General features: G+C 47.0%; 1 long non-coding RNA gene across 1 annotated transcript in view; it reads right to left on the bottom strand.

Annotated features, from left to right (window-relative positions):
- Positions 1-6,203: 6,203 nt before the first annotated feature.
- LOC143676178 (uncharacterized) overlaps positions 6,204-14,221 on the bottom strand; it is a 33,655-nt gene continuing 25,637 nt past the window's right edge. The window contains exons 2-3 of the long non-coding RNA XR_013171886.1: positions 8,432-8,523; positions 6,204-8,169 (exon numbers count right to left, since the gene is read on the bottom strand). This is a non-coding gene — a long non-coding RNA (uncharacterized LOC143676178). The remainder of the gene's footprint in view (positions 8,170-8,431; positions 8,524-14,221) is intronic.

The following is a 14,221-nucleotide window of genomic DNA, read 5'->3' as shown; positions in this document are numbered from 1 at the left end:
GCCTGATGCAGGCGGCATGGAGAAAACATGAACATGCAGTAAAGCTGGCCAACCTGAGGTGCACCTATCCTGGCTGACAGTCCAGGTGAGGAGAAGACATGGGGGAGAGCACCAGGCATTAGTTCCCTCACATGCTGATTCCTTCCTTCCTTCTCCCGCTGGTTCTTTCACCCAGGGCTGTGCTCCCCGCAGTCTGCCCCACTGGGTACGGCCGAGCTGCCACCCCTTATCTGTGCAGCTTGCTAACTTTGAACTGGTAGGAATAATACTCGGGGGCACATTGGGCATGGGCTTCTGCAGCACGTGGGGTGGGCAGCCATGCCAGCAGGTCAGCCCATCAGCTGGAGGCCCAGCTGGGAGCTCCTGGAAGGAGACAGAGGGTGCTCTCCCACCCTGGGAGGAGAGTGAGTGCCACGGGGTGGGTGTGGGGGCGTGCCAACTGGCAAATTGGGCAAGAGGCGTGGATGCTGCAGTGGTACCAGGTGTGCCCCGCCCCTGCTGGACCTCGGTTGGACGCTGAGCTGTTCAGCTTGCAAATCTTAGACCCAGAGCTCCCCTCCTCGGGCAGGTAGGGACGGAAGAGGGGGCAGGTGTGTCATTCGATCCATTCCCACCCGACGACGGCCAAGTCAACCCACAAAGTGGGGGCAGGGCAGCCCCCTGTGCCATCCTAAGGTTTCTCTGGGGGCGGGGTGGTGGGCTGCCCTCTTCCCATCATGTGTCCAGCCCAGCAGGGGCTGCCTCACCCCTGGCTGGGGTGCTGGGCCCTCAGCAGGCGACCTGGAGGTGACCAGGTGGCCAGCTCCGAGCCTCAGCTCCAGCCCGCGCTGCCAGCTCCCGCCTCCCAGCTGTGGAGGGTGCCGCCACCCCACACTGCCTGCTGACAGTGTGATCGGGGTGAGGAAGCCCTCCAGGGTCCTCGGCATTGGAAGCTGCACCAGAATGTTCAGTGGAGCCATGAGTGACCCGGGTGTGTGCTGGGGCCAGTAACTCCCTGCCCTGGGTGCCACAGTACCTGCAGGGGCAGCTTCAGGCACAGGTCTGCCTGGGGGCCCAGAGAAGGACATAGTGCACTGCCCTGTCCTCCCGCTGCACAATGTGCTGCCGGATGAGGGCTTCCGTGAGAGCCTGGGACCATGCGCGTGTGTGCGCACATGTATGCATGTGCGTGTAGGAGTGCCCGTGTGCACCTGGCACTCAGAGCCACCCAGGCCCACGAGGGCAGCAGCCTGTTCTGCTGGGGGCAGGCTGACGGGCAAGGCGCCCCAGCCCAGGAGGCAGGAAGTTCACGTTGGCTTTCAGGCGTTGAGCCGTTGTTTCGCCTCTGACGTGTGTGTCAGGGACGGATGTGGATGGTTGGCATGTGCATGTGTGTGGGTACATGTGTCTCTGTACACGTGCATGTGTGTGCGTGTGTATGCCATGTGGCTGGGCCCCTGGAGCCCCAGGGTGGGGTGGGGCCTCATCCAGGGACGAATCCTCCTGCCCTGGATGAGGCCCCTCCTGTGACTGTTTTCCAAAGATCTTCCCCAGAGGGGCCCTTGGCCCAGACTCTGGGGGCCAGAAATAGGCTTTGGCATTTGGGGGTGTTGCCACCTGCGAACTGTCGCTGAGACAGCAGATGAGGGCGTGTGGGCAAGCGTGTCGGGGAAGCTGCCCCTGCTGCCCGCCTGCTCCCCTCTCGGGAAGCTGGAGTCCTTGGACGCCTCCGTCTGGTTATCCCAGGATGGGGTGCTGGCCTTGGCCTGGGGGCGTCCCTTCCAGCTTTGAGGCCAGGGAGGCCGTGACACAGCCTTTCGTGGTGGGCTTTAGCTCCCTGCAGCCCTAGACAGAGGCGCCGGGGTCCCCCAGGCCCTGCCCCCAGGCCCCCTCCTTTAAGCATCAGTTGATGCTTATTCAGCTGATGACGCTGAATTTCTGTTTTCCCCCAAGTGCCCCCACCACAGCAGCCCTGAACCCCATTTCTGTGCTCAGGCCAAGGACCCCAGCTCCACACCTTGGCCCAGCACCCGCCCCCGCCCTGTGCGCGCGCGCACACACACACCCTGCAGGGACACCCTCATCACCTTCCCACAGCTCCTGCCTCCTTCGATCAGCTCCTGGGTGGCCAGCTCTATGATGACCCCCAAGATCCCTGTCCTGGGGCTCACACCCCAGGTGACCCCTCCCCTTCAGGTAGGCAGGAGTGTGGCTTGTTTTTAACCAGAGATGACGGCATGGCACCCTAGGACCACACGATGCGAGACTGGAAGTCTCCTCCTGCACCCGCCTCCGCCTGCACGGCTGGGCTAGGGGCTCCCGCGGTGGCCCGGAGACCCCCTGGACCGGTTCCGTCCCCAGCCAAGCCTTCAGGGGTAACCCCAGCCTTGACTCGTAGGAGACCCTGAAGCCAGGGACCCGGCTACGCCACGGCCCACCTCCCGGGCCTCAGAAACCATGAGAAACTGGTGCCCGCTGTTTTCACTAGCTGCGTCCTGGCAATGTGTCATGCAACAAAAGCAAATGACCTTCAGGAAGCCAGGCTAGGCTCTGGGGGAGCGGGGTGGGGGGGTGCCTCACACCCCTCACCTGCATCGCCCCCCACAGCACTGGCTTCTGTCAGGACAGGGTCCTCTCCTTTCTTGGGCGTTTGGGGTCCCCCAAATGTCCCTGCCGGCCCCGCTAGCTGCCACCTCAGTCCCCTCTCAGACTCCCCAGGGAAAGTGAGGCCTGAACCAGGCGCCTTCCCGGCCCCTGCCCTGCCTTCCACGGCCCTGGCAACTGGGTGCCCCCCTCCCCTACCCCCGGCCCCCGGTGAGACCCGGTCGGGCATTCCTGGCTGCTGGGGGTGCATTCCAAGCCCCAGGCCCACCAATTCTGGGAGGGGTTTGCAAATTCACCACGGCCGCAAGAGCCACGCTCCCCAATCAGCTTCTCAGTGAAAGGGCCTCTGCATTTCCCCATCAGAGTCAAGTGAGTCCAAACTCAGAAGGGGAGGGCCTCAGTTACTCCCCTCAAGCCCCATCACAAGAAAGCTCTGGGAGACGGCATAGCCCAGGGAGGGTGACCAGCGAGCGGGCAGGGGCTGCTCCCTGGGCTTTCTGGTTCTTACTCTGGATGCTGGAAGTTTCATACTCAGCGGGAAGAAGGAGGATGAGGAATGAAAACTGCGAATGGTGGGACGGTTCAGACTTGGAAATAATCAGTCCATGCTGGTCACAGCCAAGCAGAGGACATTGGAGGACACCTGATGACAGAAAGGGCAGACGGTTGGGCAAATGTGCAGCCACCCAGTGGCCAACGGGAAGCAAGTGTCCAGAATGCAGAAAGAGCCTACGTGACAATAAGAGGCAGGTGATTCGACAGAGCAAAGAGGACAGACAGAAAAAGGCAACTCGGGGTCTTGAAACACAGCTTATCACACGCTCAGGTTCTTCAAGGGTCAGGGCAAATGCAAAGTGCAGCTACAACGTGGCACCACACACCACTGCCGGGGGACGCTCACCTGTGCTGACACGCTGATGCAGCCCTTTGGAAAGAAGGGAGCTGCAGGTGCGTGCCCTGACCCCGCACCTGCACCCTGAGCACACGCCTGGCAGAAATCCCTGCATGTGGGCAAAGGGAGACATGCACGTGAGAATTGACAGCTGCAAACTTTCCTAATGCTCAAAGCCCCTGGTGGTCACAGACAGTGGTGGGAAGTGGCACAGCGAGGGTAGGCGGTGCCACACCCCCAGTTTGAGGGAAAGAAGGGGCCAAGAGCTAACGCAGTACGACTTCCATGCTGCCACCTTCATGCAGTGAGCCCACATCTTCTTATTCAGCAGTGAAAAAAGTGCTACTGAAAAAGAGAAAAGCCAGGCTTGAGGACCTCGCCCTGGTTTCTGGGTGGGGAGGGGGCATGTGAGGGCTCCATGGCTGTGGGCAGCTGGAACTTGTCCTTGCCCGAGAGGAAGAGCCTGGGAGCCATCTGCACCAACTGCTTCATGATAAGTAATTCTGATCTAATTTTCTCTGTGTGTTAAATTTCACATCCGAAAGTCTAACAGCTACTCTGAACCGAGGGGTCCTGGAAATGGCGTTAAAAAGCAGCACGTGGCGTGAGGGGAGGCACACAAGTCTAGGGCTGCAAACAGGAAACCTAGAGGTCTCTGTTTAGAGTTCCTTATATAAGAAAGCACCCACCTAAAGAGAAGCCAGGATGGGGTGGGGGTGGGGGGTGATGAGGGCTCCCCTCCCTCTGTGGTCCTGGGCATCTCGGGCTTGTTCCCTGGCACGGCGGCCCTCAGACCCATCTATGGCAGGGTTTGCTCGGCTGGTCCCTGCGTACTGGCCCCATGGTCTGCCCTACACACTCGGCAGTAAGGTGGGTGGGGGCAGTGTCGTGGAACCCCCAGCATCCCTTCCTGCCCATCCAGCACCATGGCCACAGCCCCAGCTGGTTAGGAAGGTGAGGATGGCAGCGGAGCTGGGCGGCAAAGCTAGTGGCCGGACCTGAGAAGCCCATGTCTGTCTGGCCTGGCCGCCACACATACCTGGTCCATGTACTGCCCAGCCGCCTGCAGATGGTCCAGAAAATTCTGCCACCAGGCCCTGTGCGCATCTGCCTCGTCCCAGGGGGCACGGCCCTGTGACTGACCCAGCCCCAGATCCTCCTCCCAAACTAGGATGAAGTCTGCTGGGACTAATGGGACAGAGGCAGGAGGGGGCTGATGTGGGGAGGGGGACAGAGGCAGGGAGGGGACAGAGGTGGGGAGGGGGCATAGGGAGCCAGCGTGGGCTAACGCCAGGAATGATTCTGGGAGGGTGCCTGTCCCTGCTGGGGGAAGGGGGAGAGGAAGCTCTGACACATGCGGGCTCACCCAACCTTCCAGGGGTCCTCCTGGTCCCCCCAGGTTGGGAGGGGCCGGGTGCGCCTTCAGAGACCGTCTCTGGCTCCCGCCTTATAGCTACGTCCCAGGGTCTGTAAGGACTTTCAGAGTTGGTGTGACAAGTGACAAGCTTTCAGACCTGCCCCTCCACCATAGAGAACATTAAAGTGGAACAAAATAATGAAAGTCCTGGCATCCTGCAGGGCAGCCCTGCTCACTCCTGCTTTCTCCCTGAGGGCGTCTACCAATTTCAGGGCGGGATAGCAGAGCCCACACGAGAGGACACGCTTTGAGAGCGAAGGAAATGCAGATCAGAACTTGGGCTGTGAAGGTGGATAGGGTTTGGGGGGCAGCATAGAGGAAGGATGGAGCTCCATATCCGTGAGGAAACCCCCGGGGCCTTGGAGCCCCAGTTGTTAGGGCTCAGAGGTAGCAGGGGTTCTCACGGGCTGTTCAGGGCAGAGAAAACTCGGTGCTCCAGTCGGACAGGAAACAGAGAGCATGGTGGACACCCTGGGGGTCCAGCTGAGACTTCCAGGCCACCTGGGAGAGAGGCCTAGACCCTAGGACTAAGCAAAGCTGCTCCTACATCCAAACCAGGCTTTAGCCAGGTAAAGGTAACCTGCCAGGAACTTCACGGTGGCCAGAACAAAACTCAACACTCTCTAAAAGAAGCTGACAAAATCAATAGAAACAGAACCCAGAGATGAACTGGATAGTAGAGCTAATGGAAAAGGGGCTTTTAGCAAGGACCATTCCTATATTAGAAAAAAAGATGATGAATGGATGAAAAATGGAGAATTTCAACAGAAAATGAGAATCTGTGAAAAGGAATTAAATGAACATTCTGAAACAGCAAAACAAACATCTAAGACATCTAGAACAAAGACAACTGTTTCTACTGCATTGGCCATAAACAGCTGTCCTGCTTCTTTAGAAGTATTATAAACCAATTTGATAGATATTTTAAAAAACTTAAGTTTTCCAAAGTTCATCAGAATGAAGGGGGAAAAACCCACATCTGAAATTAAGAACTCAGTTCACTGGATTTAGCAGAAAACAGGACTGTTGAATTTAAGTACAGAGCAGTAGAAAATATCCAAACTGAAGCTCAGAGGGGGAAAAAAAAAAGAAAGAACAGAACAGGATACAAAGGATGTGGTCACAGTAAAGAGGTCTGGTATGGCTTGAGAACCGGAAGGAAAGGAGAGAGGGAGCAGGAAAGAATAAATCAAGCGGTCAAGAATTTTCAAATCTGATTTCAGAAATCAATCCAGAAATTCAAAAAGCTCAATGATCCCCAAACTGAATAAAAACAAAGAAACCATACCTAGAAAGTCACAGTACAGCACGTCTTTATTGGAAATCAAATAAAAAAAGAGAAAATCTTGAAAGGAGCAAGAGAAAGAAAATACGTTCTTTTTCAAGGGAACAGAAATGTTGGTACTGAAGCCAAGATGACCAAATGGCATTTGATGGAGTGTGGGGGTGAAAATACTTCAAATTACAATTCTATATCCAGCAGAAGTACTCTTCCAACATGAAGGCTAAATAAAGATATGTTCAGCCTGAAGGGGGCCAAGATGGCGGCTTAGTGAGGAGGGGATTTAGTTCGTCCTCCTGCTGCGTGAAAAAAAGGGACAAGGCTTTAAGCCTCCTGGAATGTTACATAGAAATACAATAAACCGGGCCGAGGCTCCGAAGTTTCAGGAAATAGATTTTATTTGCTATGACCACAGGGCTCAGCCGAGTAGCCTCTGAAAGTCTGAGCCCCAAACAAAAGGCAACTTCAGCTTTTATAGACTGTATTATATGCTAGAGATACGGTAAGCTTAATATGGCGGCCGGCAATGTTAAAGGAAAAACAATTGTTTAGTTTAAGCATGAAGCGGGTTACAGAGGCAGATGAACTGTTAGGGGAGGGTCCCCGTCCCAGGTGTCTTATCTCACTTGCCTACAGTTTTGCCCATTCCTGAAGGTCAGGAGAGGGGTTTGGGGATTTTCCACAGAGAAGCAGCTGAACCAGAAGAAAAAGTGGGGGAGAGGTCTGCCTGCTTTAAAGCCTACTTGCTACATTCCCCCCCTTTGATGCTTACTCCAACTTATAGGGAGGGGTTATGGCATCACTTATATTTCATTCTTTTTTTGTTGTTGCAGGTGTTGGTATGTCCTGATCTGAGCTGGGCATGGGAAACAATGTAGCCATGCAGCATTTAGGCTTCTGTGGAGTTCAGGGTGGTGGTGAGGGTCCATGCCTCCCCTCTGTTGGCCTCAAGTTTTTTCCTGATGACGGTGCCTCTTAGGTCATTCCTCCCCTGAGGAATCTTACCTGTCTTTGGCTAACCAGCCATCTTCCGGGGCCAAGGTGTGATCTGACAGCCTATGCCCCCTGGCCTTTATGCCCAGCACCTGCTTTAGGATTCCTTCACACGCTGGTGGGGCATCAACTTTGGTCACGTGTTTTGGGGAATACAGGTTTCTTTTTTCTTTTTCAGTAAGGGCTTACTTTATAGCTTTGGGCAAGAGATAAACTGCGTGGCACCAGCTCCCAGGAGGCTTTCACAGTTTTGCCATTTTAGAGTAGCGAAAACAGCATTACTGAACCTGGCGAGGTGGGATTATAGCATACTGGGGGACCTTTCTTTAGGGGGCATACAGAACTGCACTGGCATGAATATTGATTATAGTTTTTACCTTTTTCCAGCATAGGTAGTATTGAGGCTTGCCTGGCACGCATTATTCCCCTTGGAAGGGCTTATGACCATGCTAAGCAGAATAGAGAAGTGAGGCACATGTTGCTGGCTATGGGGAGTGTCACTACATGAACATACAATTAGCCTCAGGGAAGGAATGGAGACACACACTCTGGGCAGCGGCTAGGAAGGGGGAAGTTACCTGGGTAAGAGGGGATCCCATCAACGTTTGTTTTGGGGAAGAACTCCAGGAGACCTATTTCCAGGAGGGCTAAAACTGCTAAAAGAAAGACAAATGCAAAGAGCAAGAAAAGACAATTAGTCTGCAGACCTGGTAGGCCAGGATGTCCATGTGTTGATTCTTTAATTTTCGGCGTAGATCAGTCAGCTTCTGGGGTGACTGAGGCAGGGCTCGGAGGTCTCCTCAGGCTTTGGCCGTGCGTTGACTAGCTGCTTCCGGTGAGCCAGAGCAGGGCAATGACGGTCATCCAGGCCTTAGTTGTGGGCTGGTCAGCTTATCTCAGCTGCGATGGAGAAGGACACAGTGGCCCCCGGAGGATGATGCATCTCAGGTGTTCAGGATCAGGGGTGCACTGCCAGGGGTGGTCTGCGGGGGCCCTTTTGACCTGGGAGAGGTAAATTTATAGGATGATCTTTGCGACTTCGACAGCTGTTGGGGTTACTAAAACAACACGGTAAGGACCTTTCTATTAAGACTGGAGGGAGCCTCTTTTTTTTTTCCAACTTGTTTCCTGACTTAACCTCAGGTAAGGGAGGGTAGATGTTAAAGAGTTTGGGTACTGTTTTTAATACCTTCCCTTTTAGTTCATTTAAAACTTTTCTTAACTTTGACCATAATTTCCTTTCCACAAACCCTCAGCAACTTACGATGTCCGTTCCAGCTTTGTTCCACAGTCTTTACTCTGCAACAGCCATTCATTTTATGTCAGGACAGAACTATTCTTCTTTTTCCTTTGTATCTTTATAAAGGAAAGATATCCTTTATATCTTTCAAATTCAAGTTACCACCTTAAGCAAACATTTCAACACACACAATTACCATTAAAATCAAATTTGTCAGAATAATGTTTAATACTCAAAACACTCCAGTAAATGCATATTTGAAACTTCAACACGCAAATTTTTTTTTTTAATTTTTGCATCGCATTTTATAAAGTGTACCAGGGTTAATTATTTTGTGGCCACATAGTGTTAGCAGGGCATAGCTTATTATACTTTTGTGCAGCCAATGCCAGCAAGTTAGAATTTTTCCCAATTTGCTGATTAAACTTCTGAAAAGCAGTCTGTATGAAGGAATTGGTGCTAATTCTTATAAGTTTCATGCAATCAGCATAGTCTAACACCATTCCTCCAGCCCCTACATCAGCAATTCTGACCATCCAGGTAATTAATGGCTTACTAGTTTTTTTAATCTAAGATATTCCCAATTTTTCATTATCTGCTTTATTCCACACATTACCATCCCATTTATCAGGTTTCAATTAGCAGTGGCAGTGGCTAATACCATATGTATTTTCCCTTTGTTTACTTTACCTCGTCTCTATATTTATATTGGGCTACATGGACTGCGGCCCTTTCAGCTACTGACTGATAACTATAAATTCAATTTTTTTTACACATTCCAATTATTCTTTCCCTTTCTTTAATGGTGTGCTTTTTAGACACAGAATGACCTAAATAGTTTTTTCCTCTTTAATTTTATTTCCCCAATCTTTACAGGGTCTTGTGCGTTTTGCTCATTCCTCGGTAAGTGAGGAGTAAGGTAAATTATCCCATCCCAGGATTTTTTTTTTCACTCTGAGCTTAGATCTTTTTTTTTTTTTAAATAAAGACATTATTTCTGAATCTATGTTTTTTTAAACTTTTTATTATTAATTTTTAATTTTTTAAAAAACAATAACAAATGAATGCAAACATTCTTAACTTATGATCATTCCGTTCTACATATATAATCAATAATTCACAGTATTATCACATAGTTGAATATTCATCATCATAATCATTTCTTAGAACATTTGCATCAATTCAGAAAAAGAAACAAAAAGACAACAGAAAAAAATTCATACATACCATACCCCTTTCATTGATCACTAGCATTTCTATCTAAATTTATTTTAACATTTGTTCCCCCTTTTATTTATTTTTAATCCATGTTTTACTTGTCTGTTGATAAGACAGATAAAAGGAGCATCAGACACAAGGTTTTCACAATCACACAGTCACATTGTGAAAGCTATATCATTATACAATCATTTTCAAGGAACATGGCTACTGGAATACAGCTCTACATTTTCAGGTAGTTCCCACCAGCCTCTGCATTACATCTTAACTAACAAGGTGATATCTGTTTAATGCGTAAGAATAACCTCCAGGATAACCTCTCGACTCTGGAATCTCTCAGCCATTAACACTTTATTTTGTCTCATTTCTCTCTTCCCCCTTTTGGTGGAGAAGGTTTCCTCAATCCCTTGATGCTGAGTCCCAGCTCATTTTAGGATTTCTGTTCCACATTGCCAGGAAGGTCCACACCCCTGGGAGTTATGTCCCACGTAGACAGGGGGAGGGCAGTGAGTTTGCTTGTTGTGTTGGCTGCAGAGAGAGGCCACACCTGAGCAACAAAAGAGATTCTCTTGGGGATGACTCTTAGGCCTAATTTTAAGTAGGCTTGACCTATCTTTTCTGGGGTTAAGTTTCATATGAACAAACCCCAAGATTGGGGGCTCAGCCTATTGCTTTGGTTGTCCCACTGCTTGTGAGAATATCAAGAATTGCACTTGGGGAAGTTGAATTTTCCCCCTTTCTCACCATTCCCCAAAGGGGACTTGGCAAATTTTTTTATTCACTGTTCAAATTACTCTGGGATTTATTGGGGCATCACTCTGGACAAACCAAGAAATCTCATGCCCTACTCAAGGTTTCCATGTACTTATGGTGTTCAATTAAGCTGTCTACATAAGGTATATTAGGAAATGCACTAGTCAAAATGTAAATTTTGTACCAAATAAACATTTTTTGCTTTAGTCTCACACATAAGTTAAAATTTTAAAATATTAATTACTATCTATTTTCAACACCCTGCAGTAATGATATTCCTTTGTCCTTCCTCATGCAAAAACATTTTTAAAATTTGTTCATTTAGTCACTATCATTATACACTCTAGGCATTCCTAGATTATACCATCTCAGTCTTTATCATTTATGTTTCTTTCTGATTTCATTTGTGCCCCAGCCCTCCTCCCTCTATCATTCTCATATTCAGCTTCATTCAGTGTTTTAACATAATTGTATTACAGTTAGGTAGTATTGTGCTATCTATTTCTGAGTTTTTACAGTCAGTCCTGTTGCACAATCTGTATCCCTTCAGCTCCAATTACCCAATATCTTACCGTATTTCTATCTCCTGATGGTCTCTGTTACCCATGAAGTTCTCCAGGTTTATTCACTAATGTCAGTTCATATCAGTGAGACCATACAGCATTTGTCTTTTTGTTTCTGGCTAACTTACTCAGCATAATGTCCTTAAGGTCCATCATGTTGTTACATGCTTCATAACTTTATTCTGTCTTACAGCTGCATAATATTCCATTGTATGTATATACCACAGTTTGTTTAGCCATTCATCTGTTGATGGAAATTTTGGCTGTCTCTAAACAATCTCTTTGCAATTGTAAATAATGCTGCTATAAACAGCGGTATGCAAATGTCCATTTGTGTCCTTTCCCTTAGTCCTCTGAGTAGATACCTAGCAATGGTATTGCCGGGTCATATGACAATTCTGTATTTAGCTTCCTGAGGAACTGCCAAACTGCTTTCCACAGCAGTTGTACCACTTGACATTCCCACCAACAGTGGACAAGTGTGCCTCTTTCTTCACACCCTCTCTAGCACTTGCTGTTTTCTGTTTTATTGATAATGGCCATTCTGGTGAGTGTGAGATGATATCTCATTGTGGTTTTGATCTGCATTTTCCTAATAGCCAGGGAAATTGAGCATCTTTTCATGTGCCTTTTGGCCATTTGTATTTCCTACTCTGAGTAGTTTCTGTTCAAGTCTTTTGGCCATTTTGTAATTGGGTTTCTGTCTTTTTGTTGTTGAGTTGAACAATCTTTTTATATATTCTGGATATTAGACCTTTATCTGATATATTGTTTCCAAATGGTGTCTCCCATTGTGCAGGCTGTCTATTTACTGTCTTGATGAAATTCTTTGATGCACAAAAGTGTTTAATTTTGAGGAGTTCCCATTTATTTATTTATTTCTTCAATGCTCGTGCTTTGGGTGTAAGGTCTAGAAAACCACCTCCTATTATAAAATTTATAAGATATTTCCCTACATTTTCTTCCAACAGTTTTATGGTCTCAGATCTAATGTTTAGGTCTTTGATCCATTTTGAGTTAATATTTGTATAGGGTGTGAGATATGGATCCTCTTTCATTCTTTTGCATATGGATATCCAGTTCTCTAGGCACCATTTATTGATGAGACTGTTCTGTCCCAGGTGAGTTGGCTTGACTGCCTTATCAAAGACAATTATCCATAGATGAAAGGGTCTATATCTGAATGCTCTATTCTATTCCATTGGTCAGTATATCTATCTTTATGCCAGTACCATGCTGTTTTGACCACTGTAGCTTCATAATATGCCTTAAAGTCAGGTAGCGTGAGTCCTCTGACTTCATTTCTCTTTCTCAGGATACTTTTAGCTATTTGGGGCAACTTGCCCTTCCAGATAAGTTTGGTTATTGGTTTTTCTATTTCTGAAAAGTAAGTTTTTTGGGATTTTAATTGGTATTTCATTGAATCTGTAAATCAGTTTAGGTAGAATTGACATCTTAACTATATTTAGTCTTCCAATCCATGAACACAGTATGCACTTCCATCTATTTAGGTCTTTTGTGATTTCCTTTAACAATTTCTTGTAGTTTTCTTTGTATAGGTCTTTTGTATCCTTAATTAGATTTATTCCTAAATATTTTATTCTTTTGGTTGCAATTAGTAAATGGAATTTTTAAAAAAGTTTCCTCCTCATATTGTTCATTACTAGTGTATAGAAACACTACAGATTTTTGAGTGTTGATCTTGTAACCTGCCACTTTGCTGTACTCATTTATTAGCTGTAGTAGTTTTTCTGTAGATTTTTCAAGGTTTTCAACATATAGTATCATATCATCTGCAAATGGTGAGAGTGTTACTTCTTCCTTTCCAATTTTGATGCCTTGTATTTCTTTTTCTTGTCTAATTGCTCTGGATACAACTTCCAATACAATGTTAAATAACAGTGGTGATGGTGGACATCCTTGTCTTGTTCCTGATCTTAGTGGGAAAGTTTTCAGTTTTTCCCCATTGAGGATGATGTTAGCTGTGGGTTTTTCATATATTCCCTTTATCATGTTGAGGAAGTTCCCTTCTATTCCTATCCTTTGAAGCGTTTTCAACAAGAAAGGATGTTGAATTTTGTCAAATGCCTTTTCTGCATCAATTGAGATGATCATGTGGTTTTTCTGCTTTGATTTGTTGATATGGTGGACTACATTAATTGATTTTCTTATGGTGAACCATCCTTGCATACCTGGGATGAATCCTACTTGGTCATGGTGTATAATTCTTTCAATGTGGTGCTGGATTCGATTTGCAAGTATTTTGTTGAGGATTTTTGCATCTATATTCATTAGAGAGATTGGTCTGTAATTTTCTTTTCTTGTAGTATCTTTGTCTGACTTTGGTATGAGGGTGATGTTGGCTTCATAGAATGAGTTAGGTAGCCTTCCCTCCTCTTCAGTTTTTTTTGAAAAGTTTGAGCAGGATTGCTACTAATTCTTTCTTGAATGCTTGGTGGAATTCACGTGTGAAACCATCTGGTCCTGAACTTTTCTTTCTGTGAAGCTTCTTAATGACTGACTGATTCAGTTTCTTTACTAGTGATTGGTTTGTTGAGAACGTCTATTTCTTCTCGAGTCAATGTTGGTTGTTCATGCCTTTCTAGGAAGTTGCCCATTCCATCTACCCTGCCTAGTTTATTAGCACAAAGTTGTTCACAGTATCCTCTCATGACCTCCTTTATTTCTGCGGGTTCAGTGGTTATGTCTCTACTTCCATTTCTGATTTGATTTCTTTGCATCCTCTCTCTTCATTTAGTTAACCTCAATAAGGGTCTATTATCTTATTGATTTTCTCGTAGAAACAACTTCTGGTGTTGTTGATTTTCTAGATTGTTTTCATATTCTCAATTTTAATTTATTTCTGCTCTAATCTTCATTATTTCTTTCCTTTTGCTGGCTTTGAGGTTAGTTTGCTGTTCTTTCTCTAGTTCTTCCTAGTGGACAGTTAATCCCTCAATTTTTGCTCTTCCTTTTTTTTGATACAGGCATTTAGGGCAATAAATTTCCCTCTTAGCACTGCCTTTGCTGCATCCCATAAGTTTTGATATGTTGTGTTTTCATTTTCATTTGCCTCGAGATATTTACTGATTTCTCTTGTCATTTCTTCCTTGACCCACACTGGTTGTTTAAGAGTGTGTTGTTGAGCCTCCACATATTTGTGAATTTTCTTGCACTCTATTATTGATTTCCAACTTCATTCCTTTATGATCTGAGAAAGTGTTTTGCATGATTTCAATCTTTTTAAATTTATTGAGACTTGCTTTGTGTCTATGTTCTA

Source organism: Tamandua tetradactyla, chromosome 3 (genome assembly GCF_023851605.1).
Source record: "Tamandua tetradactyla isolate mTamTet1 chromosome 3, mTamTet1.pri, whole genome shotgun sequence".
NCBI classification, from domain to species: Eukaryota; Metazoa; Chordata; class Mammalia; order Pilosa; family Myrmecophagidae; genus Tamandua; species Tamandua tetradactyla.
The sequence above is the reverse complement of the archived record's forward strand: the minus strand, read 5'-3'. Positions and strand labels throughout refer to the sequence as shown.